The sequence below is a fragment of the Alligator sinensis genome, unplaced genomic scaffold (assembly GCF_000455745.1).
Source record: "Alligator sinensis unplaced genomic scaffold, ASM45574v1 scaffold865_1, whole genome shotgun sequence".
Taxonomy (NCBI): domain Eukaryota; kingdom Metazoa; phylum Chordata; order Crocodylia; family Alligatoridae; genus Alligator; species Alligator sinensis.
The window spans coordinates 490,293-514,778 of record NW_005842146.1 but is presented as its reverse complement, the minus strand read 5'-3'; the positions used below and the strand labels follow the sequence as shown (position 1 = coordinate 514,778).

The 24,486-nt window shown below is 41.2% G+C and overlaps 1 protein-coding gene and 1 long non-coding RNA gene across 2 annotated transcripts in view; one reads left to right on the top strand and one right to left on the bottom strand.

The window, feature by feature from the left end:
* NRG3 (neuregulin 3) overlaps positions 1-24,486 on the bottom strand; it is a gene marked incomplete at its 5' end in the record, with an annotated part of 1,100,334 nt that overhangs the window by 611,655 nt on the left and 464,193 nt on the right. The gene's annotated exons all lie outside the window — the stretch shown is intronic.
* LOC102376206 overlaps positions 23,582-24,486 on the top strand; it is a 9,867-nt gene continuing 8,962 nt past the window's right edge. Inside the window, exon 1 of the long non-coding RNA XR_324050.3 lies at positions 23,582-23,697. This is a non-coding gene — a long non-coding RNA (uncharacterized LOC102376206). The remainder of the gene's footprint in view (positions 23,698-24,486) is intronic.

Genomic DNA, 24,486 nt, shown 5'->3' with positions numbered 1-24,486 from the left:
TTAAAAGCCCCGACAGTACCCACGGGCAGGGGGAGCGAGAGAGAGAGAGAGAGAAGGCGGGCAGCACATCCTGTGTGCTGCAGCTCCCCCTTTGAAAAGGCCCCAGCTAGGTTGCGCTGGACCCACGCTGAAGCTGAGGCAAGGTATGGAGCCTCTGACAGAGGCAGGAGGAGGCTCGAAGCCTCTATCAGAGGCAGGTAGCAGGAAGCTCCCTGTCCTACCCCAGGTAGGGAGCAGAGAAGTACCAGGATCCTTCTCGGGAGGAGGGAATCAGGGGGAGCAACGAGGCACCCTGCAGAGATTAGCAGGGTCCCTAAGGGAAACAGAGATAGGGATAGGTGGAGCAGTCCCTAGGGGTTGCTGGGTCCTGGACACCAGCCCGGGAAGTCTCCCCGTCTAGGCGGAATATTATTTCTAGAGGAAAAGGGAGGGAAGAAGGACCGCCAGAGCTAGCTGAGGAGCCAGCGAGAGTAGAAAACAGGCTGGCCCAGTGGTATCGCTAGGCCTGGGTCCCCACAGTTGGAGGAAACCAAAGGCAAGCAAGCCTGCAGTGCACTGCAGGCCACCATCCCACAAGCACATGATCGGTTGGCCAGTGGACGGGGTGTAGGGGTGGCGGAGCCCCGTGGAACAACAGAAGCGACAACCAGGAGTATACCCGCATCGGGGAACCCCTCGGATAAAGAACTCCACTGAAACCCTCTCACAAATCAAACATAACAGCAAAGTCGTAGCAGGCAGGACGAGGGGAGGGGCTACCTAGACAACGGGTGATACTGGACTCAAGACATCCATCATCACAAGGCCCCTTTGGATCTTTTCACATACAATTAAATATATAAAATATATATGGTTAAATGCACACATATATTTAAATATATACAGATAAATATAAGGTTGGTTCAATATCTGGGAATAACTGGTTTAATTATGGGAAAAAACATATTTAAAGTAATTAAGGGGAAACGCATCTCATACTGAAAATCAGCCATAAAAAAATGCTGCTAATAAGCATCAATGTCACAACTCTAAATCACACCTGTGTGACATCTCAGAAAAAATGAATAATCTTACAGCTGCTAAGTAGTTTTCTATATTCATTTTCTCGGCTGTAGACCTACATTAAATGTTTAAATATTCTTTATGTGCTGATTAAATTAAATAAATCTGCTGTTATCTACACTACAAATATGTTGATATTAAAAATTGCATCTTCAGAATCATCTTCAATTTAGAATTTTGAATTTCAGACAGGGTTAGTTGGGAGGAGGGGGGTTGTTTATTTGTTTTTGGTTAGTTTTTGGTTTCCATATCTGTTATATTCTGCCAGCTATCCAATAAAGTCACTGCAATCTCAACTTTAGAAAAAAATAACAATTTAATAGAAAGTTAGGAAATAGTCTGGGAAGTCGAATCAGCACCACCGAACATTTTCATGAGCCTCTGCTCTTAAAAGAGCAAAAGTCAAGACTATACTACCACTATCCACAAGTCAGCAGGGGGGAGATTAGAAAAGAGATAGTAAATCACTTGGATATCCAAATCAATGGGACTGGGGTGGCTAATTAATTTGCTTTTCAAAGATTTCTGCTATCTTCCTTGTATTTTAGCATGTATCAAGTATGGCAGTGCTACCTGCCCTGCTATACAGATCGTTAAGAACTAAAGATAAAAAGCTCTTTAAAGAGGATAAATATTCATATTGATATCATTACCATCCAAATTGAACATGATCTTCAAAATACAATATGCTTGACACCCTTTAAAAACTGTAGGTGTGTTCAACTTGACAGGATTGACATGTTTGCCATCAGTGAACTTGTTCTCCCTCCTTTTAGATAATGGTTATGCCTTCAGAGAAATCATTTTTCTTGAGTTAAACAACATAAGGATCTATTGGATTTCTAGAAGATTAATTAACAGAATGCACGGATGGATAGCCTAAAAAAATATTCTACATTGATTCTTCCTACCAGTAAATAACATATATATGAAGACTGTATCAGTTACTAGTTATACATTATAGAGAGTCATTCCATATGCTAGCTGACAAGTTTCATATGAGTTGAAGTGTTAATTACTCTTCAGTAGTCATGGAGAGAGCTGAATAACATTACTATGTCAGAAATGATGAAGAAAAATGTCAGAAATGCCTTGCAATGTAGAACTCAGCTCATCTTATTAAAGATGCTCTCAAGGATGCCCTGCTCAGTTTAGTATAATAGTATGTTCTTTAGAATGGGCAGTGGGTACCTTCACTTGACCTTTCACTTCACCTCTATTAGATGGTGACTGATATTTGTCTTTTACTCCCTACAGCAAGATAGCTCTCAATAAATGTCTAAAAGAGTTTTCAGTGACATCAAAACTCATTTGAGAGGAAATAATCAGTATAGAGTATAGAGTTAATCATTCTGCCTGAATTTCCAAAGAAAATAATTGCTTATTCTTATCCATAATGATATTCTATTTATTAGGATCATTTTTCTAATTGTACTTAATATGTATATCATTCTTATGCTTTCTTATACTTCTTGTATCACCCTTTTTAAATACTATTTATTTCTGTCTTACCTTATTATTGGGTGCTGCTCTAAAAAAAGTGATCAGGAAGATACCACAGCCTCTCTTATAAATGCAAACTATTATCAGTATCTTCATCTTTTTAAATGTCCACTTTTTAAATAAACGCTTAACATTGTGGTGGTTGTTTTCCCCTCTACAGAAAAGTCAAAGCATACTAGAAATGCATACCTTCTTTCAGCAATTGTTTTTCATCTGATGGAATTTTTTTCACATACCCCCACTCCATAAACAATGCTGCATACATGTTCATGCAGTCTGGGCATTACAGAAGCTGGAAGAACAGATTCTACCATAGATTTACAAAGGAAGCGAGCAAGTTGAAGGCATTATGCAGTCCTAAACCTAGAGCTAGCCAAATCCCAGGTTTTCTAGTTTGCTGGATTTTTTTTTTATGTTGCCTTTTTGTTTTTATTTAGTTTTGACCTGCTCTGCCATGCTCTGTCTCTGCTGCTGTCTTCACAGCAACTAGAATACAATATTATTCTGGGTCCTCTGTGAATAGAAAACACAGCAACATTCCTACCACCCACTTACATCAACAAGAAGCACTATAATTTTGAATCTCATTATCACAGGTATTTGTTACCATAGAGAAATGGAACAAATTATTGTCAGTTTCACCAGTGACTTCAGTAGGGCCTGGATTTCATCCTCAGTATTTCACTGCTTCAATTCCAAAGCTCCTACACATGGAACTAACTCTGCATGGTCAAACAGCCTCGACATTTGGTATTTAAAGCGGTGTTTTAATTTTATTTGATGTTTTAGGCTATTCTATATAGGTGGACAGGTTCATGAGGATATTTTGTTGTTGTTGTTGCTTATTTGCTTGTGTCTTTGGCTTATGTCTCTGAATTTTAAAAGAACTGCCAAATGCTTAATTTGGTCCTTTTGATTAGATAAATGGTCAGTGCTGTCACCAAGACTACAGAAAGATGGTTAAAAAAAGACATACTACTATTTTTCCAAGAATGGGTACTACGTGCACAAACACTGTGGTATGGAGATAACACTTCTAGTTTTGAGTCTATTCAGCACAACTTCCCTTTATCATGGCTAGATCAATATCTCATTGATACATGTTCTGCCAGCACAGCTGTAATGCTACATTCTTCCACTGTTCAGTAATATAAACTGATTTAGTGCCTTCAGCTTGAAAGCTATTACAACATACACAATGATTTATAAAATAAATGGGCCATTGTCCTAAATTAGTTTAAAATTATACAGACCCTGAGAAATACAGTTAGGTAAAGTGTTAATGCTTTTCACACTGTTTTCTGGTTAGCAAGACATGTTGGACAGAGAAGCAGTTTACCACAAAAGTAGCAACAGGAATTTATGATCAGCATTCCCCTATATATAATTTTCTTTTCTGAAAAAAATGGTTTTTCATAGCATTTGAATACTAAAAGTCTCCATTTTAAGCAAGTGCTTTACCCAAGGAAGTATTCAATTATTTGTTCTAATTTACAATACTTGTGTTGATTTGTAAACTCATTCAACAGAAAGGAGCCCCTACTTTTTGCTCCAGATCATCTTTAAAAAGGAATTTATAACCTTAAACCCTTCCCTGAACCCTACCCTTCATCCTATAATTACAGATGGAGCTGGTATTTCTGCCTGTAGTTAAGAGTGGCTACCCCATTTTCAGTTGTTTATAGCTTTATCAAACTTTAACTCTTTGAGGGCTGACATTTTCCCTGCTGGGGATCTGTCTCAGAGTGAACATTTTCAAAATATTCCAGGAATGTTCCAGCTAAATACAGAACAAGGTCAAAGCTACGGATCAGCAGAGTTGGAGGGGTACAGGATTAAATGGTTGTGATATATAGAAATAGAAGGGTTTTGGGAGATATCTGTCTAGAGGAAGAGTGCATAGGAGCTTTGGGGCCAACAAGAGTGGGAGACTGGGGTAGGAGCCACACTGTTAGGTTGTGTATGAAAACAGGGGTTTGGTTCTGGAGGCCAAAAGATGCAGTAGATAGAAATTGGGAACACCAGAATCAAAACAGGAAGATGGATAGGAGAGTGGGACTAGGGTAAGAGTCTGTAACCACTAGATACACTCCCCTGAATAACTTGGATTTGAACTTAAAGTATTAAAATCTCTGCTTCCTCTTGCTCTCAACAAATACCTATGAAACTCACTGCTACAGTATAACATCTCCCTTCTCGTGACTAGCTCATACAGAAAATAAACAGGCTAGTATTCACCAGTTATGTCATTAGAATGAGTGGCAGAAGGCTCTGTTGTAGGTCTAAAGATCCAATCCTACTGATGATCCATGTCAGAGAACACACACTGTTTGCAAAGACAAGCATTCAAAAGTTAGGAGATTCCTGAATTAAGATACTCTGTGAAACCTTTGTCCATATACATTACAATTCAGTCTAAATACTTTATCACCTACTTTATTTTTACCCCTGCCTAATTCAATGTACAGAACAGCTAATGTTCTGGGAAGACATCAGAATGGTACAGTGCTTGTAGCATTCCTACTCATTCGGTGGAGAAGCTGGAAGGTGTATAATGAAATAACGCATTGAGGTCTCAAAGAAAAAAAGAGATGATCTCATAAAATAGGCAGTTGAATGTCCTGGAGAATTAGAATCTCTCTGCTTATGCCATAGAATTTTTAAACACTGATGGACAAGTTGCTTACACCAAAATGGTCACGGAGTGTATTGTCACTATAGCGTTAAGACAGCTTATGTATATTTGATTAGTCCTTCCCACTCACTTTAAGCCCAGGGAGAGCAACTGCACTAGAACAAAACAAAATGAACAAACAGAAAGCCCCAGCAGTTGAGCTGCCACGTCCACAATGGTGTTGCCACTCACAGAGATATGGTACTAACACTTCTGGGAGCACATGCCTGTGAGCATATGCCCACATATGAACTGCGGGAGAACTAGCCTTGCTGGACACATGAGAAGACACATTTAAATGCACATATTTATAGATAAGAAAGATGTGAAAACAGTGGTGTTTACCATGGGATGGTACCTGAAAAACATTTCCCCCCTTGAAAAACCTTCAAAGTCATCCAATAATTAAATGTTAGGGAAAACAAACAAAAAAGTTGTATTTAACACAAATTCAGGCTGCATATGTGACTATTATAAAACTTTTCTCAAAGTAAAGATCTGGCAAATGAAATAGCTTTGTGTCACTAGAAAACATACATTTTCTCTAGACTTATGCCACTGCATTTATGGAAAAAGGGGAAAAATAGAAACAAACAAATAAACCACCCCAAAATCACTGACACAAAGCTATTAATCCTGACAGGTTTGAACTTACTTGGCATAAGGAACACAATGTTGGTATACCTTAAAGGCTTCCAGGAATTTTAAAAATATATATTTATATTTTTATTTAGGTTTAAAAGATGTTATATAAAATATCAAACATCTACCTGTATATATAAAAATCAGTGAACTAGAAGATGAAGTCTAGAAGCATTTCATATTTATCAATGGAAGTTAACATCAACATACACTGAAGTTACTAGCGTACATGGCTCCGTGTAAATTGTTCAGCCACCCAAACCATTTCTGAAATTCGAACAATACTTCAGTTTCAATGCTCATTACACTGAAACATATGACTGTGATTAAGGATATTGAATCACACAAGGCTTGTGAAGGACAGAAACTGCTTACAGTATGAAGATGGTAGCTCTGCTGCTAGGTAGTTGGGACCAGATGTTCAAAGGGATTTCAGTTCCTAAACAGTTGGATAGATGCATCAGTCTGTCAGGTAGATTCTACTGATGTTTTCAAAGCTGTAGCTAAGGCATTATTTTGCCTGCATGCTATAAGAAACCAGTGTGTGGCATCTCCTAATTCAGGTAGAGGATTTTCAGTGCGACAGGCATTTCCTATTAGGCTGTATTCTAGCCTTCGTACAATTTACAGCTCTGAGAGGGGGTGGGAAGAGACTTAAGGATTCAAGGAGAAAGAATAGGGGACATGAATAATAGGGAACTCTGCTTTCAAGCTCTGCTGCTCAGGGACTCCCTGATTCTAGCTCTAATTACACAGCACAATTATTTTGACTAAGGCCTCTCTCATTCAGCCCACTTCAGTTTTCTTTATATTTCTGGATTGTTACTTTCCTAGATCAAAATAAACCATTATATATAAAGAATAAAAACATGTACTATTTTAAATGGAAATAGAGAAATGTAGAAAATGGAACTGAAGATATCTGCTGGGAGTAGGAACAAGTTTGTGCCACCTAAGTATGCCATCAGCTCTATTACTTATTCTGGTTGCCAGGTTATCTGCTCCCAAACCCTACTATGCACGTTCAATCTGAACTTCCTCTTTCTCCACTGTAAAATCATCTCTGCTGACAAGCAGGGCTGTGAACCCACTTCTTTCTTTCTTTCTCTTTCAAGATGGCCAGCGACAGGAGTGTCTGCTCAGAGGTCTGAGAGCTTCTCTCTGTTTTGTGAGCCTTTCTCCTTCTCTTGTTTTGTTTTCCCTCCCCTAGACAGTCTGACCCCTTTCCCACAGTAGTCCCCGACTTTTCATTACTTTTCCCTGCCTTTTTCCCCCCACATTTCCCAGCCCTTCCTCCTGCAGTCACCCTCTCCCCCCTCCTCAGGGTTTTGTTTTTTTTTTCTTTATTTTTTTTCCCTCCCTCTCTTCCCTTCCCTGACACATTGCTTACCCTTCTCTCTCCCCTGGGGTTAGTTAGTTTGTTTGTTTCCAGCTTCTTTGTTCCCTGCTGGCAGGGGGCTGCCCATCCCTCACCCCTCTGGTTCCTTTCAGGGTTAACCCTTTTTTTTTTTGCTGGAATGGCTGGTGGCAGCTCCCAGCAGTTGACTACTGGGGCTTCAGCCCCTCTGGACCAGAGCTTTGGTCTCCGGCTTCATGCACCTCCCTCTATTGGAGTGAAGGAGTGTGCTGCTACTGTGGGGGCACTCATAGGCTGTAACCATGTCCTGTGTGCTGCTCAGGTGAGTTCAGTCCCCATCATCTTCCTCAGCTACCTCATAGCCTGGTTTCCTGTGTGCTGAGCCTTCCTGACAGGACACATTCCTGGGCGCTCTACTGGTGCCTCGTCACTAGTCTCTTGCAGGATGCTCACTTCTGTGACTGCTTTTCTCACTTGTGGCAAACATGGGAGACTGCAAGAACCACCTTTCCCTCCTGGAAGCAGTGGTGGGATGTGGGAAAGGTGCAGATTACAGTTTTCTGTCAGCAGTACACGCAGTTGGCAACAAGTGAGCCTCACCACCATGTTCAGTAGTTGAAGGAGGATGCAGTGCAGCTTGAGGTGGCCCTGCATGATGCTGGTGGTGATGTGGGGGTGCTCAAAAGGCTTAAGGTGCACAAGGAACATCGGCAGGAGCTGGCAGAGAGTGCAGCCCAGGGTGCGAGAGTCCATGCCTGCTGCCAAGAACTGGCAGAGACCGGTGCCCTGATTGACTTCTTTTTCAGAGAAACAATTAGCTGCACAGAAGGTCATTGACCATCTTAAGACCCCAGATGGCCATACACTCACAGATCCTGTTGAGATCCGATGCCACACTGTCACCTTCTACCAGAAACTGTTTGCAGCCAAACTGACTTGCCTAGAGTCTGCTAGGCACTTACATGATGGCCTCCCTAGGCTTTGCTCATCAGAGGCTGACCATCTTGAGCAAGAACTGTCTTTGGAGGAACTCACAGCTGCCATCAAGGACCTCACCTCAGGCAAAGCCCCGGGCATTGCTGGGTTGCCTGCTGAGTTTTATAAGACGTTCTGGCCCCGCCTTGGCCCCTGCCTCCTGTGCGTCTTTCATGAGAGTCTCTCGGACCTGACAATGCCAACCAGCTGTCACCGAGCCGTCCTCAGCCTTCTGCCTAAAAAAGGAGCCCTTGGCTGCATCAAGAACTGGAGACCAGTGTCACTCTTGTGCACCAATTACAAGATCCCAGCCAAGGCTCTGGCTAACCAGCTGTGTACCATTATAACTTTCATCATCAGCCCTGAGCAGAGCTACTGTGTGCTGGGTAGGACCATCCAGGACAATCTGTTCCTTCTTTGAGACCTGCTAATGGCTGCTGACCTCTTTGGCCTCAACATCAAGCTCATCTCCTTGGACCAGGAGAAAACCTTTGATCGAGTTGGCCATGACTACCTGTTTCGGACCCTTGAGGCCTTCGGCTTCAGGCCCATCTTCACCTCTGCCCTCCGGATCCTGTATCAGGACATTCTGAATGTCCTGAAGGTGAATGGCACACTCTGCGCCCTGTTCCCAGCCTGCAGGGGCATCCGCCAGGGCTGCCCTCTGTTGGGAATTTTGTATGCCTTGTCCATCAAGCCCCTACTCTACACACTGAAGCGGTGCTTGACCAGGCTCACTCTTCCATCTGCCTTCATCTCAGTGGACTGCCTGTTGGTCAGGCTGACAGCATATGTAGATGATATGACTGTCCTCATCAGCACCCAGGGTGACATCCAGTCCTTGGTCACCTGTCAAGAAGCCTATGAGCATACTTCTTCAGCTCATGTGAACTAGACCAAGAATGACACCCTCCTTCTCGGTCCCTGGGTCAACCCCCTCCCCCCTGACTTGCCCGGGGGTCTTACCTGTTGTCAGGAGGGCCTCAAGACCTTGGGAGTGTTCCTCAGGCCATTGGTCTTCTTGGCATGGAACTGGGAGGACTTTGGTGCCAAGGTGGAGGCACACCTGCAGCAATGGCGCTGGTGTCTACCCAGCCTATGCTACCATGGGTGGATCCTTATTGTCAACAACCTGGCAGCTGCGGCATTGTGGCACCATTGCGCTGTGTTGGAACCCCTGCCAGACCTGCTTGAGAAGCTCCAGTGACTGCTTATGGACTTCTTTTGAGATGGGTGTCACTGGCTCCTGTGAGCCATTCTTTATTTGCTGGTGGCTGAGGGGGGCCAGGGCTTAGTTGACCTGGTAGGCAGGGTGGTGGGATTCCACCTTCAGGCCTTCCAATGGCTCCTCTACTGCAAGGACCCCCTCCTCTGGTGGCAGCTAGCAAATTTGTTTTTGCACTGAGTGGGGGGGCCTTGGTTTTGACTGGGTGCTGTTCCTTCTAGATCCCACCCTTCTGGACTGGGGTGTCTTCCCACACTTCTATCAAAGCATGGTGTAGTCCTGGTGAGCTGCCTCCTGCCCCAAGCCAGGCATCTACAGTTTCCACAGTTACTGCAGGAGCCCCTGGTTCATAACCCAGTCCTGCAGCACAGTCTGCTAAACCTTGCCTCTAACAGCCTTGTCGACTTCCCCATCCAGTCACATACCATCCAGCTGGGACACCTCTTCGACATGATGCAGTCAGACTGGTTGTCAGCTGAGGCACCATGCAAAAGTGTGCAGTTCTAATGTTGGAAGATTTCCACTACTAGAAATTATTCTGGGAGAGGGAACAGTACAAACATTCAGCCTACAACTACCCCCACTCTCCTGCTCCTCACACTTCCTCAGATCAGGGTGATACTAGTCTGAGATAAGCACACTGATTCAGTCCTTTCATTCCCTCCCGGTTCTCACACTGGGATTCCAATGTGAGAAGCATGAAGAGGGATTACGGCACTGCTCCTTCCACTTGGCTCCTGGGAGCAGAGCAGACAGAGCAGTAGGAAAAAACCACTTGCCTGTTCCTCATATCAGGGAGTCTGATATATGAGAAGCTAGGGGAGAGCAGCTGGAGCTGTGCCCCCCTCCCCTTCTTGTCTATTGGCAGGAGCAGCTTCCCCCCATTAATCCTCCAGATCTGAGTAACCCTGTTCTCTTGGAGGTACAGGCTCCTTTTCCCCATATCTTCCTTTTTTTTTTTTTGTTCCCCAGGAGGAGCTAAATCATGGGAAAGTGTACATATGTTCACTCTCTCAGGTTAAACTCTCCTGGGAGTGACTTCTAACTGGATGGGGTCTGGTCATTTTCTCTTGGAACCAACATTTTCACTGAGAGAAAAACATGGAACAACTGTGCACTTGTAGTTTCTGCTGGGAGAGTAGCAATTCTCCTGGTAGAAACTGAACCTCTCTGTGTGGCCTTAGGCACTGCACAGAAATGTAGTTAGCATTGCAACTGTGAATAGATTTCTATTCAGGTCTCAAATTTTACCTATATTATTTTGATATTAGAATAATGTACCTCCTCTAGTAGCAAATGATAAAATGAGATCAAAATAGTGAATCTTTAGCTTTACTTATTTATCTGGGCTGCTGCTAAATAAAATTAAAAGAGCAGTACAGTTATTTTGTTTCTCCAACATTGTGGGTAGCATTTTAAGCTATCCTTCGGGACCTGTGCTTGAAATGTGAAAACTGATTTATTCCATACCTCTTCTTCAATAATTGTTCTGTACACCATTGACAAACATAAAGACTATATTCTAAAAGGTCACTGCAGATTTATAGTTCATGCTGAAACTTTACCAAGTCTAAATATAACTAACATTCAGGCTTCCTACAAACAGCTGTTCAAGATTTTAGCTTTGTAGGTTTATATTTCTGACTTCAACAAGTCTGCTTTGTATCATTAAAAGTTCATACTTTTCCCTTTATTCTGCCATTTCAATCTCTAAAATGTGATGAAAGAGACCCATTTACAAATGTTCAGGGCACACCAAAAAATAAAATAATGGTAATAAAGTGATATTAATTTGTGATAAGGAGGACCTATTTCTACACAATTTAAATAAAACTCTACTATGAACCCACCAGCCACACTGCGTGACCTTGGACAAGATATTTAACATTGCTGAGACTTGAGGCTTGATTTTCTCATCTCTGCTCAAGTTCATAATGTAGAGGACGGAAAGGGCACTTGTGATTCTTAACTAAGGGAAAGGTGCAGGAAGACAGCTTTGACTTGCTGCCAGTGAAGAGTCCCTTGGGGGAGTTTCAATGGGTAACCACAGACTGGCTGGTTAACTATTTAAAAAAAACAAAATAAAACAAAAAGCCTCTCCTCCCCAGCATTCTTTGGAGTCTAAATGAAACATGAACAGAAATGTTACATCCCTGTTAAAAAAGCTAGAACAATACTTTCTTCTTTAAATGTAAGGGGTTTCATTCATTTTTCTCTACAAGTATAAGAATTCTATTGTGCTCAAATGGACAAAGGAAATATAAACTTAACAAAACTCCCATTTTTGTAAGCTTTCAGCTTATTTTCACAAAACTAAGGGATTTATAAGCACCAGAACATTGGGTATTCAGTGTAACTTAAAATCCTAACATTTTGGAATTGGTCACAGTGTGCTGTAACTTCTGTAAACCTATTATGTGATTCTGTTTACAAATATTAAAGTGCCCAGTACTGGGAGGATGCACTACATGGCTGATGTGCACAATCATATAAACCCTCAATTTGCAGTTTGCATCACCTATTCATGTACCTTGCCTTGGCTTGGCACATTGCATAAAACTGAGGTTCTTAACCTCTAAACCACACCCATAGAAACTCTACAGAACTTCCTAAAATAATTTGAACAGGTTAGAAGGTTGCATGTTGAAGAGTAAAGCTCACAGTCTCTTGCTACAACATGAACTCCTTGCAATGGTCTAATCCTACAGTGATTAGATCTGCAGAGACAATACCTTGTACTTCTATATCGGTTTTAAGGTGATTTCACATAAGAGTAAAATAATTTGTCCATGCATCAGATTCCAGAATTTGGCCTGTATTCAGTTGTTAATAATGAAGATTTTGTAATCAAAGTATGAAGTGAAAGCAGGCTCTGGGTGAACATTAGGACTATATTTAGTCCCAAGTTTTGTTCATGTTCATCTCTCTGTCCAGCAGAACATGTGATTAATTTCAAATGTAATAATCAATTTGATACATCTTATATTTAAGACCCAGTGTGCCATGTGCTTCTTCCATGGCATGAGGCATATTAATCAACAGACAGTGATGATGTAGTCAAGAAATTCTTATGAGGTTTTAAGAGAAGCACTGTAAAGCTATGTTTCACCCAATTCAAAGAAATTTCCTAATATAAAGGAGAAGCAATTTAAATTGTCTCGTTTGTGATGCTTTTCATAGCTTTTAATATATATATCTCTCTTGGTTTAGTTGAAAAAAAAAAAAGACTGGTTTTATAAAAGAAAATGAAAGATTATTTGAATTTGATGGTACTTCCCATTTGGGCAAAAGTAACAATTGACTACATTTTTTAGGAACTACTGACAATTTTTTAAACTTTAATGGGCTTATAGGATATCTTGGGATTGACCCACTTGCAGACAATTTTCTTTTATGTTAATGGTTACAGTTCAAGATATCTGTCATTGCCTGTTTGTATCAAACAATGCCATGCAGGGGGAAATACAAAGTTAGACTCTGGATTTGTGAATTCCACTTGCAGTGTAGATTTAATGCAATAAACTTGTGTTAGGTGGATTTTTTTATCTGATCAATTTTACTTGTGCCAAAAAATTGAGCCAATCTATTCTATTCCATTGATAATCACCTTAGGAAACTATAGATGCAGGGCATGCAACACTTCAGAGAGAAAAACAAACTACCGTATCCACTAAGGGTGCATCCACACATGCAAGCATGTATGCTTACAGCAGCTCAAATAGAAGCGGTGCAAATTTGAGCTGGGGCTTTTTGCCTCAGCACACATGCTTAGACATGCACTTTGTTGTGGAGCAAATTGTTCCACTTGGGGCAAAATAACCCTGCCTGGCTCCTCCCAGATCTGCTGCCAGGGGGAGCTAGAGCCCAGGGTCAGCACCTGTACTGTCCCCAGCAGTATAAACAGCTGCACTGTCTTGGCCCCATCAGTACAAAAAGCTTCCCTGGCAAGTAGCTCAGGGCTACTCGCTCTCAGGAGTTTCTGGGGCCCAGCTAATTGGTACCTGGAGACACTACCCTTTCTGCCAGCTGGACTGCTGAAGCATCCCTGAGAGTTCCCTGCACCCTTTACCCACTACAGCAGTCTGGCAGTGGGGGCCACTGCCTGGGTGTGACCTGCTGCACACCTGCCCGACCTGGATGGAAACTGCATAGCCAGTAGAGGCATCTGCCCCTCTGGGCCAGCTGCCAGTGCTCTGTGGCTGCAGAGCTGGTCTCTGTGTGAAACTATTGCCATGTGTGCCCCCTGCCTGGCCATCTGGGAAGCTATCACCTGGAAGACATTCCGGGTGTGGTGGCCAGCTTTGAACTGTCAAAGCTTGTCCTGCTGGCCCCATTTGTCCAGGAGGTCAGCCACAGCCAGCTGGGTCCAAGGTGCCAGCTCTGAGCAGGCAGGGTTCTGCCACTGGTTCCCCTAGCAGGAATTCTGGTGTTCCCTCTTAGAAAACTGAAAAATCCCTGATAAAAAAAATTCCAAAGTCACTTTGTAAAATACCCCCAATCCATGTTCCTCCACAATTAAAACAAAAGTCCACTATAAAGAGACAGAGACAGCAATCAGTTGGGCAATGTTTTGTTATATGTACAGTGTTAAAGCAATGAGGAAGCCTACCAGTGTCTCTATTATAATAATAAAGTGAACTCTAAATACATGTATTCATGAATTCATGAAACATGAATATATATTTTGCTGCCCTCCCACAGGGGCTACGGCCCCCCAACAGGGGCTACGGCCCCCCCTGCAAGGCTCACATGCCCCACCCCAGCCCCCCCATGGCTGCCCCTCCAACCCCAGGCACTGTTACTTTAAAAGGAAAAAAAAGTAAAAACACCCAGAAAAAAGCCTCTACTTACCCTAGGAGCAGGGTTTGTGGGCATTTTGAGGCCTCCTGGCAGAGCCCCCCTGGGCAGCACAGGACAGCAGGGGGCAGAAGGGTCTAGGCTGGGGCTGCTGGGGCTGTCCCTCTGCCCCGTGGTGTGTGGGCAGGGCCGCAGTGACCCTGACGGCAGCTCAACTGCAGGAAAGTGCTTGGGTTTTTGTTGCTGTTTTGTTTTTTTACTGTTGGGATGCTGGGCAGGGCTGGGTGAGTGGGCGGGTCCAGTGTGGGTCCCCCCATAGTCCCTTCCCCACTCCTCCAGCCCCCCCGACCCCTTACTTAGTGGCACTGGAGCCCTGGCAGGCAGCACACTGCCTGGCAGGCAGAGTGCTTCAGTACCAGGGTGAGGGGCTAACCACAGAGATGATCTGGTAGCCAGAGCATCTCTGTAGTGGACCCAGCCTCCAGTTGCCTCAGGCCACAGTCCAGGACCGTGCCCTGCCCTGCTTTTTTTAACTCCATCTTTTTGGACCCCTGGATCCATTTGGTGATTTTTGCCAGACATTTAAGGCTGTTGAAAAAATAAGAATAACTGAAAATGGAAAAGAAAAGCAAAGGTCAGCTGTGGTAGGGAAGAGTAAGTCAAAATGTATTTATTGTTGTGTCTCACCGTGACTTGAAGGGTTGGTGCTGAATGGGACTGTACACAATGAGCACTACCATATATCTTATTCAGATAGGCTGCACTAACCTGTTCTTGTAGTAGGTTCCCATTAGTATATTGGCCCAAGTATGGGCTCTGTTTGATAGCCAGTCATACTCACTGCTGGCTGCATTTAATCTACTTCATAGTTGTTTTTCATTACTATGCACATGCTGCTTTTGGTAGCAGTTTAATGATACACCATGTATTTAATGAAGTTTCCTTGTATACAAATATAAATTGGAGGCACTTTTTTCTGCTTCTGGGGAATAAATCTTGTCTTGTATTCAAGTAAATATGGTACACTGTCAGGGAATGAGATAAATCATTAAAAACAAACTCCTCTTGTAGCATCAGACCTTATTGCACTGATTATTTATCATAGGGTTTTATGCTTTTCCCCCCTACTTTTAATTTTATTTAGAAGTACATTTTAACATTAAAAAAAAACAGCTTTGTACCAATATTTGATTTTTTTGTTCATTCATGTGAGGGTTTTTTGTTTTTTATTTTTAATAATCTCAAGTTTGGGAGCCATATGAGTGGACTAGTGTATGTGAATCAGTTTCTTACAAGATCTTTTGTTCAAGGGTTTGTCTATATGGGGAGCTCTTCTTGAACAATTTGGTATATAGACACTCTTTTTCTAGAATAACAATGTCTTATTTTTCAGCTGGAACCAATTTCAGAAACAACTCTTGTGCTTGAAATTCACACTGTAATCCAACTCTCATGTATAGCTATGCCCTTAGAAAAGTGAATATACAGTTCTGTAGACAAGGACTAACAGAAAGATTTAGAGAGCAAGTAGTGCATATTTTCCTGCACTATCCTGCCAACGTGCCTCATACCTAAAAAGTAGAAATTAGAACTAGAACACTGGCACTGAAGGAAAGAGAGCAAATGGTTGTCTTATCCCCCTTACTAACTGGCTTCTGAAAGAACTGAAGTGGTGATATTGTGATATGCACCATTGCATAGTGAAAAAAAACAAAACCCTAAGATTGCAGAGAATGGAAAGCAGTGGCTTTTAAACTGGGGTACTCAGCACTTCATCAGGAGGTACATGCCTAAATTTTACTAATGGCTGAGGAGCTTCTGATTGACAATGCATGGTGAATAATGGCTTTGTCTCACATTGATATCAGTGTCGACATTCTTCTTAAGGAATGAAGATGAGGACATGCATCAGGTGTAGGAGGTACAAGCAGTCATATTTTGCAGGTAAGGAGATAAGCTGCAAAAAAGTTTGAAAACCAGTGATTTGCAGCATCCATCATGTACAAAGAACTGTCTGTTCCTAATTTTTTTTTGAAATCCAAATAACTTACAGACAAAAGATTAACACCTGCAACAATAAGTACTGCAAGAAGCAATTCTTCACAATTTAAGTAACATATTAATGCATTCTGGCAAAAGTAGTAGGAGCAGATAAATTTCCATGGGTGACATTCTATGGCTGTATTATGCAGGAGCAGATAATAATGGTTCTCTCTTGCCTTAGAACCAGAGATTAACAGGAACTGTTTTTTTCCTTCTTATTTTTGGACAAAACCCATGACTTTTTAAATGTCCATAGAGAAAGCAGGGAGGAGAAAGAGAGAGCACGAGAGAAGAGATATAAACATAGATGCCACTGCAAAGGACCCAGAAGCTGTTCTTCCAAAGTACACACCACAAGCAAAACTATGACAAATCCTCTGGTTTTGGTACTCACCTGGGGTGTACAAACGCTTCAGTTACTCCAATGAATATTTAAGAGACTAGAACGGCTCCAACAGAAGAAATACACAAAGAATCAACAGCGTGGCGGTTATGATACTTATCTGCAACATGGGACTCAACTCTCAGGACTGAATTTTTTATCTTAAATAAATTAACATTTTTCAGATGAAAACTTGTTTTGCTAGAAATTCCCACATAGGCTCTCCTTAATATCCATAAACATTAATTAGAAGTGGCTCCCCAGCCAGTGACTGCTATACTACTTTACTATAAAAAAAAAAAAAAAAAAAATCTTGTAACCATTGGAAGCAGCAGCTGAAGAGGAACACCGCAAACATATAATTCAAAAAACTGTTCTTGTGAGGGCTTCCTCCCCTCCCCCGCATCATCATTTTCTATATTTATTTCCTTCTAATGCACAAAAATGTATTTATAATATTTAAAAACAAAAGCAATGCTTAAAGAGTGCTGTTCCATGTTAAAATTGCAGGTACAATTTTAATGACACATATAGTTTCATAGTTTCATAGTTTTAGGGTCGGAAGGGACCTAATAGATCTTCTAGCCCGACCCCCCGCCAGGGCGGGAGAACAACAAAAAACCCTAAAAACAAAAACGGGACTCAAATGAGTCCAGCCAGGTAGGCATCCAGCCTCTTCTTAAAGACCCCCAGGGTAGGGGCCAGCACCACCTCCCTTGGAAGTTGGTTCCAGCTCCTAGCCGCCCTAACTGTGAAGTAGTTTCACATACTTCACAGAAGAATTCACATATGCTTAAGTGAATTCCCTATCAGACTGTCAGTTGGTATATTTCCCGGTGCTATTCTCCTAAAGTTCTGCTCTGGCACAATACACATATACAATGTTAAGTGGAAACAAGATAATTTAGCTTCAAGGTGCAAAATTATGAAACCAGGAAAAATGGAATTTAACAAAACAGACATGTCATTAAGCTTGAGGATCAGAAACAGATGTAAGACATGCTAGAACCAGTCCAAAACTTGGGATGTACTTTCAAGATTTTGGTTAGTTTAATTATAAACAAGAAAACTCTTCTAAAATTCAGGTCTGGATTCTGAAGCCTTCAGAATAGGTGGCACATTCAGAATGGGTGTTTAATCATCTGTACAGTTAATCATCTCCCAATGAAGTTGCACACCAGAGCTACACATTCTGGGGCTCAGTTCCATTTCAGCACAGCTGTCCTTCCTCTTTCTGGCCCTTTTTGCTGTCCTACCTACTCAACTTTCACAGTGACTGGAATAAGGGGCGAAGGAAAGATTTCAGAGAAACCAAAAACCTTATTTCTTTTTGATAGTTCCTCTTTTGAAATTCTACCACTGGAGCATTTCACCCAAGCAGGAAGGACAATTTTGCCTTGAATTCTTACAAAAATCATTTACTATCTAGAGAGAGATAGTAGCAATTATAATGGAAAAGAAATAAAATCCAGGAGCATTTTTACACCTAATCCGGGAGTGGGGGACGGAGCAGGGCTTTTGAGCAGTTCCAAGAGGGTGACCCGTGTTAGTGTTCCTGCACTTCAAAATGGAGGCAGGACACTTTATATAAAGCTTACTGAACTAGCTTTAAAGTGCCCCTGCCACCATTTTGAAGCACAGGAATGCTGACATACAAGGTAATATACAATTACCATGCTCCAGGCTCAATTAATTGAGTCTGCTCTGATGCACTGTAATTACAGCACAGAGCAGCCTCCTGGCTCATGTACAGTCACCTCAGATGTTTAAACATCATCTAGAAGATGTCACAGCTACTTGCTCTTGCTTCATGCTTTTGAATTAGAGCAGCTTCAGTTTATGGCATAATTATAAACACAAAGCCTGTAGGTGATCAGGTTGGGATTCTAGGAGAGAAGGGATCTTAAGAAAGAAAAAAAATGAACTAGTAGTAATCCTCTACTGCTGGTCCATCCATAGAAAGTAGGAAGTGATTAATACTGAATTACCTTGCCCTCTTTTCAGTTGATTTGTAGGATAATTTATTTTATTTGTTTTTTGGATTTATATCTAGATAACAGGGAGAGACATTAAGTTTTTAAATGGGAGTGGGGGCTGTCACTTTTGCTCAGTCCCAGGGTAACAAATTGCTTAAGTAGTTCCCAGGAATATTTCCTTGTCAAGAGGTGAAGCATACACATAATTTCTAACCTATATACAGAAATAATAGAGGCAAAATCTGATTGATAATATCAGTACCAGTTGTGAGGAGAAAGAAAGCAAGGTAGAGTTTTGCTTAAATAAGTGTTCTTATTTAAATCCTGAAGCTTGCTTACTTCCACCAACTGACAGTAGTGTACCTGGAGCAGGTATTTGGATAGGCAGAATGGATTCTTACTAGAGCTGGTCAGCAATTTTCCAGCAAAGTGATTTTTCATTCAGCATAGTCTCCCAAGACAGCAAAGATCATAAGGTATTATGGGGACAAGAGGCCACTCAACTATGTCACTGTGGAGGGATAGCACAATGCAGATATATTTTAATCTTGAAGGGATTCGATATTTTTAATATATTTTTTGGTTAAGGAGAACAAAATGTTGTTTCAATTGAAAGGGACACCTATTTACTTCTCATTCAACTTTCTTCTAAACTGTTATGTTCCTTGTAACATTTTTTATAGTTCTGTTTTTTCCCCCAGTCTGGGATACAAAGCAATATAGAAATATCAGAATTTTTCATTTTTCACTTTTTTTTTTTTTACGCAAATATTAAAAGTAAGGCAGAAGACACTTGATACCAAAATGATTTAGGTGAAAAGAATAGAGGATGTATAAATCTTAGGAGTAGCAAACCACATCAGTTCTCTCTCATCTGGCAACCACTGAGCTTAATTTCTATCTTTCTTCAGCATAAAATCTGTGTAATGCCATAAATTTGAGGTGCAAAGCTAGACTAACAACTGAATCATGTTCATTACCTCCTGCAGTCTACTGTTCCCTAATACATATGCCACATGTAGACTCATATTACCACTTTCTGTGATATTCTTATTTTTCATGACAAATTTCACATTTGAGGACAAACTTAGCCTGGCCTTATTTAGCTTGCACATAGAGGGTGCCTGTACATAAGCATAGAGGCTGGTCCAATGTGCTGTAATTACAGCACGTCAGAACAGACTCGATTAATTGAGTCTGCTGGAGTGTGGTAATTATTGTGCTCCAGCAGCCTCTTGCATCTCATGCATCAGCCTCCCTGTGCTTCAAAATGGCAGCAGGGGTGCTTGAACTAAAAGCTCATAGAACAAGCCTTCACTCAAGCACCTGTGCTGCCATTTTGAAGCATGGGGACACAGATACATGAAATGCTGTAAGACTTTAATTAGAGTGGCTCTCAGTGCTGCCTAAATTAAAGTGCTACCCCCCACACCCATGAAGCACATGTAAAAGTGCCCTAAGTTCCTATAAAGAACCATTCTCAGTTTACAGTAAAGTATTATTAGAAATGTTAATAAAGTACTATTAACATTTCTGTTTAATTGATGCTAAATACTTCTTTTTTCAAAGTTTTCCTTTATATTGAACGTCCATATTAAAGACCTTTACAAGTGAATGAGATTTTGTTTTTAGCTACTCTTAAGTATTATATATTTTGAATATGATTAATATGTGAAGTTTATCTTTAAGAAAAGCTATCATTATATAGACATTTATAATAATCCTTCTATCTTTGTGCTACTGTTTACAGGAAAATGTGCTCTCTAAAGATGCATTTTAATGCACCTTACCCCAGAGGTGCTGAACAATATATTCAGGAGATAAATTATTTAAGAATTTCTGAAGTAAGGAGTAGATTATCATAATGTATTTACAGTATGGAAATTGAGTACTGTGGACTGAACCTGTCAAATTTTAAAAATGTAGAATACCATCAGGGAGGAGAGGGAAAAGGGCAACAGATTTTCTTATTTTCTGCTGAAATTCATTTAAGTAATGCCACACTGTAAATGTTGCTGAACTACAATTTCCAGAGATCCCAGTTTCCTACAACAGCAGCATAGCTAAACCAAAAAAACAAGAGAGTTTTCAAACACTGTCACACGTTTGGATTTGGATCAATGTCTATTACCTTGCATTATTAAGGTTTTGAAGCAACTCAAAAGATGTTTACTTCAAACTCTGGAAATGCTCATGGTATTAAGGCATTTGTGACCCTGGGGCTCTAAAAGAAATCCAGTTAGGAAAGACAGCTACACACCTTCCCTGCTCCTTCCTTCAATAAGCTTGAAAGCATTAAAAATTGTGTTTCTGAACCTTCAGTGGAAAACAGCTGCCTGACAGCCCTAACAACACAGGCCACATAAACAGGTGTTATAATCATGTCTGGCTTGAATTCCTAAACTTACTACAGGCAAAGATTTATTAGAATAATCTCTTTTATTTGTCCAATTATATAGTTAGACAATCTTCTGAACATCTTTCAACTACAATGCTAGTCACGCTTACACTGCTGTAAGCATGCTGCCAAAATTACCTAAGTGACCCTCACCAGCATGCTAGGCCAAGCGATATGCTATATTCTGGATCTTTGGGGTGCCAGTGGCCCTGGGACCCCCTTCATGCAGGTGTGCTGACTGAAGTGTACCATGGAGAGGTGTGTCCCTCACCCTCACTGTCCAAGAACTGACTTTATGTCCAATAAACATTTTTTTTTTATTATACACAACTATACACAGAAAAGAAATGATTAATCAAGAGAAGGAAGAAATATATATGTATAGTTAATAATAAAACCAACAATTTGATAGAATTTACAACTACAACAATAGATGAATAACTCTACCACACTGGTGGTCCCACTTGCATCAAACAACCTCAATGGTTACAGGGGTTTAGGTTGTAGCCGTGTTGGTCACCCAAGGAACCTTGTCTGCTCAATGGTTACATTCACTTTGTTATAACACTTTAAAACAGTTTCACCCCCATAACCCAGATTGATTTCCTTTTGGTCACACTTCTCTTCCCATAACAATAAATGGCAATACAGCTTTAACTATGATCCACCACTAGGAGGCAGAGGCAAGGCTTCTGCTGCTGCAGGGAAGATGGACTCTGCTCTTTCTTGGTAACTCAGCAAAATAACAAGTCTCCAATCAGCTACTACAGGTAATAGGCTTCTTTTCTTTAGTTTCCTTCTGAAAAATACACCTCCTGCAAACACTAGGGGTTAAGTGTCCCCTCCCACACCCATGCAGATTTGGGGTTCTCACAGCCCATTTCCTCTCTGGGCTGTCTCTCTCCCCCAGCACCTCCACATGCAGACAGGGGATTCCCTCTGCAGGCCTCTGTCCCTGCAGTACAAGCCTTTCCAGCCCAAACAGAGGACTTGCCTCTGCAGGTCCCTGACCAGGCAGCTTCTCCCAGCGAGCTTACTAACCCCTCCCCATGCTTTCCCTGGGTACCTGTGTCCGATTGTCCCCACTCTTGCCCTGGGAACCTGTGTACCTGATTGCATAGCTACAACCCTGGGTGTGGAATCAGCTTCTCCTGGGATGACTCAGGTTCTCCTCTGTCCTGAAGTCTGCTCCCCAGCAAGCCTCAGCTCCCATTCTCTCTACCTGGGGGGAAGGAGGGGCTGTGTCTCTGCCTCTCTCTCCATGATAGTGTAACTCACCTGCAGCTTCTCTCTCCAGCTGCTTTTCCCTCCCTCAGCTTTTATGGCTCCATAGTAGTCCACCAGAGTCTAGGCTTTGCAATGCAGACTCTGGTTACAGTTCAAATGCTCCAGCAAAAAGCATGCATTGTGCACAGCATATCCTCTATTTGGAAAAGCTATTGCACCCTCTGCAAACCTTTTACCACTTTTCTTGCAAAGTTCTCTGGCACAGGTCACCCATTCAGCTTGCAGCCAAGCAAGCCTTTGCAGTCGTTACACCTATATTGCCTTATCCAATCATATCAAGCATACTTGCCTTCCAGTAATAAATGTAGAAAAATCACTGCCTCTTTTTCTCATCCATTAATACATTTGTTTGTTTTAGTAATGTGATTGGGAAAGCCAGACCTGTGTTGAAGTTCATAATAATGTCTATACATTTAGTTACTAAATGCTTGACCTCACACATTCAGCTTCTGTGGCAAACAAAGAAAATTACACTTCAAGAGAATGACACTAGAGACCCTCACTGAAATCTGAGATGTTGGATCTACTTCCACAACCATATGTATGTTGTGGTAGGTATTGGTTAAGCTATTTAAAGTCACCCTCCACTCACTATTCTATTTTCTTAACACTGCTCATTACACTTTCAGTTTTAGAATTTCTATGGCTTGTAGTGACAAATTACTATATTACCATAAATACCATTGTAATGAGAACACTATCAGAAACCATATAATACAATTTTTTTCTAAGGATTTTTTTCTTCTTTTCCTATTGACTTCAACTAAACAATGAAAGCATGTATCAAATGCAACATCTAGCCTTTAATGTTCTTTATATGTCTATGTTTCATTGCCTGAACCACAACAATGAACACACAGTTATATGGTGAATTGGACTGAAAAGAGACCAAAGTCCTAACTGCTTCTAATACTGACTTGCTGTTTTTATGTTTACCCTGATATCTAGGATTGATCTTCCGGTCACCCTAAAACCTATGCTTAATGACCTTGTAAACCCCCAGGCTTAATGCCAAGCAGCAATCACCCCACCCAAGAAGTTCTGCTTAGTTTCAGGGTCTACATATTTCCTAGCCCTCAGCTTTCTATAGCATATTTGCTATTGACCATGAAGACATTAAGCACAGAAAAATCTTCCCTCAGCAATCCTACAATTCCCAGCTGCTGAGAATCTTACTTGTCTCTACCACCTGTGATTAGGGATGACTCAGAAGGACTAATAAGTAGAACTGGGCCATCCGACACACAAGCCTCACAATGAGGATGCCTCCGAAGTAGACTGATATGGATAGAGAAAAACAACTCATGCAGCTTTGACTGGTGTGAAAACAAAGTCAACTCTGAATGTCAGTGCAGACATTCCCTGTGTGACAATAGGTCAGTCACTTCCACTGTACTTCATTTTCATCATATTCATTTTGACCATACTAATGCTATTAACTTAATAGTAGTAATGACTTGTTTTCATTTTTTCACTTCCAGATTAATTTTAAAATATGGATGCTTCTGCTGAATGTTCTCTTGGTGGTTTTGAATAGTTAATATTAATACTTTTTTGTCAGTTTTTTTAGACAGAGAGTTATCCATAAAAAGTTGCAAGGGAAGAAATATCTAAGACTTCTGGAAGAATGTTTGTAGGAAGATGAGTGGATTTAGAAATGTTACTAGTTTCAATGCATTTAAAATACTGGCAAAGATTGGAATTCAAATGAGCAAGATTTCAAAAATCTGACTGACACACATTACAAATTCCTTCATTGCCTAAGGGAGGTGTAGCAAGAAAAGTCTGACTCTCTCTAAGGTCCTTTAAAGGCAAGTTTTAACAACATAGTAATGACTGAACATTTGCATAAGTTCAGTTCCATATAGTTGCAATATATCTTGCTTGTTTAGTAAATCCAGGTCATGTGGGAGTTGCTATTGGAGTCCAATTCATTACAGTTTCCATAAGTGGGGGTTGGTGTACTCATTAAGTCCATACTTTGTGCTTTCACTTTTATTTACTGCATATGTAACATGAGTATTCTTGTAATACTATGGTGTTTTTCTGGGGCTTATAATTGTATCTTTGTAATTCTAAGTTTCTGCCTCCTGACTTCCTGCTTATGGTGCAGACAATATTACTTTCCTTTTAGTGGGTTTTATAAATATAATTTCCTTTGTTTG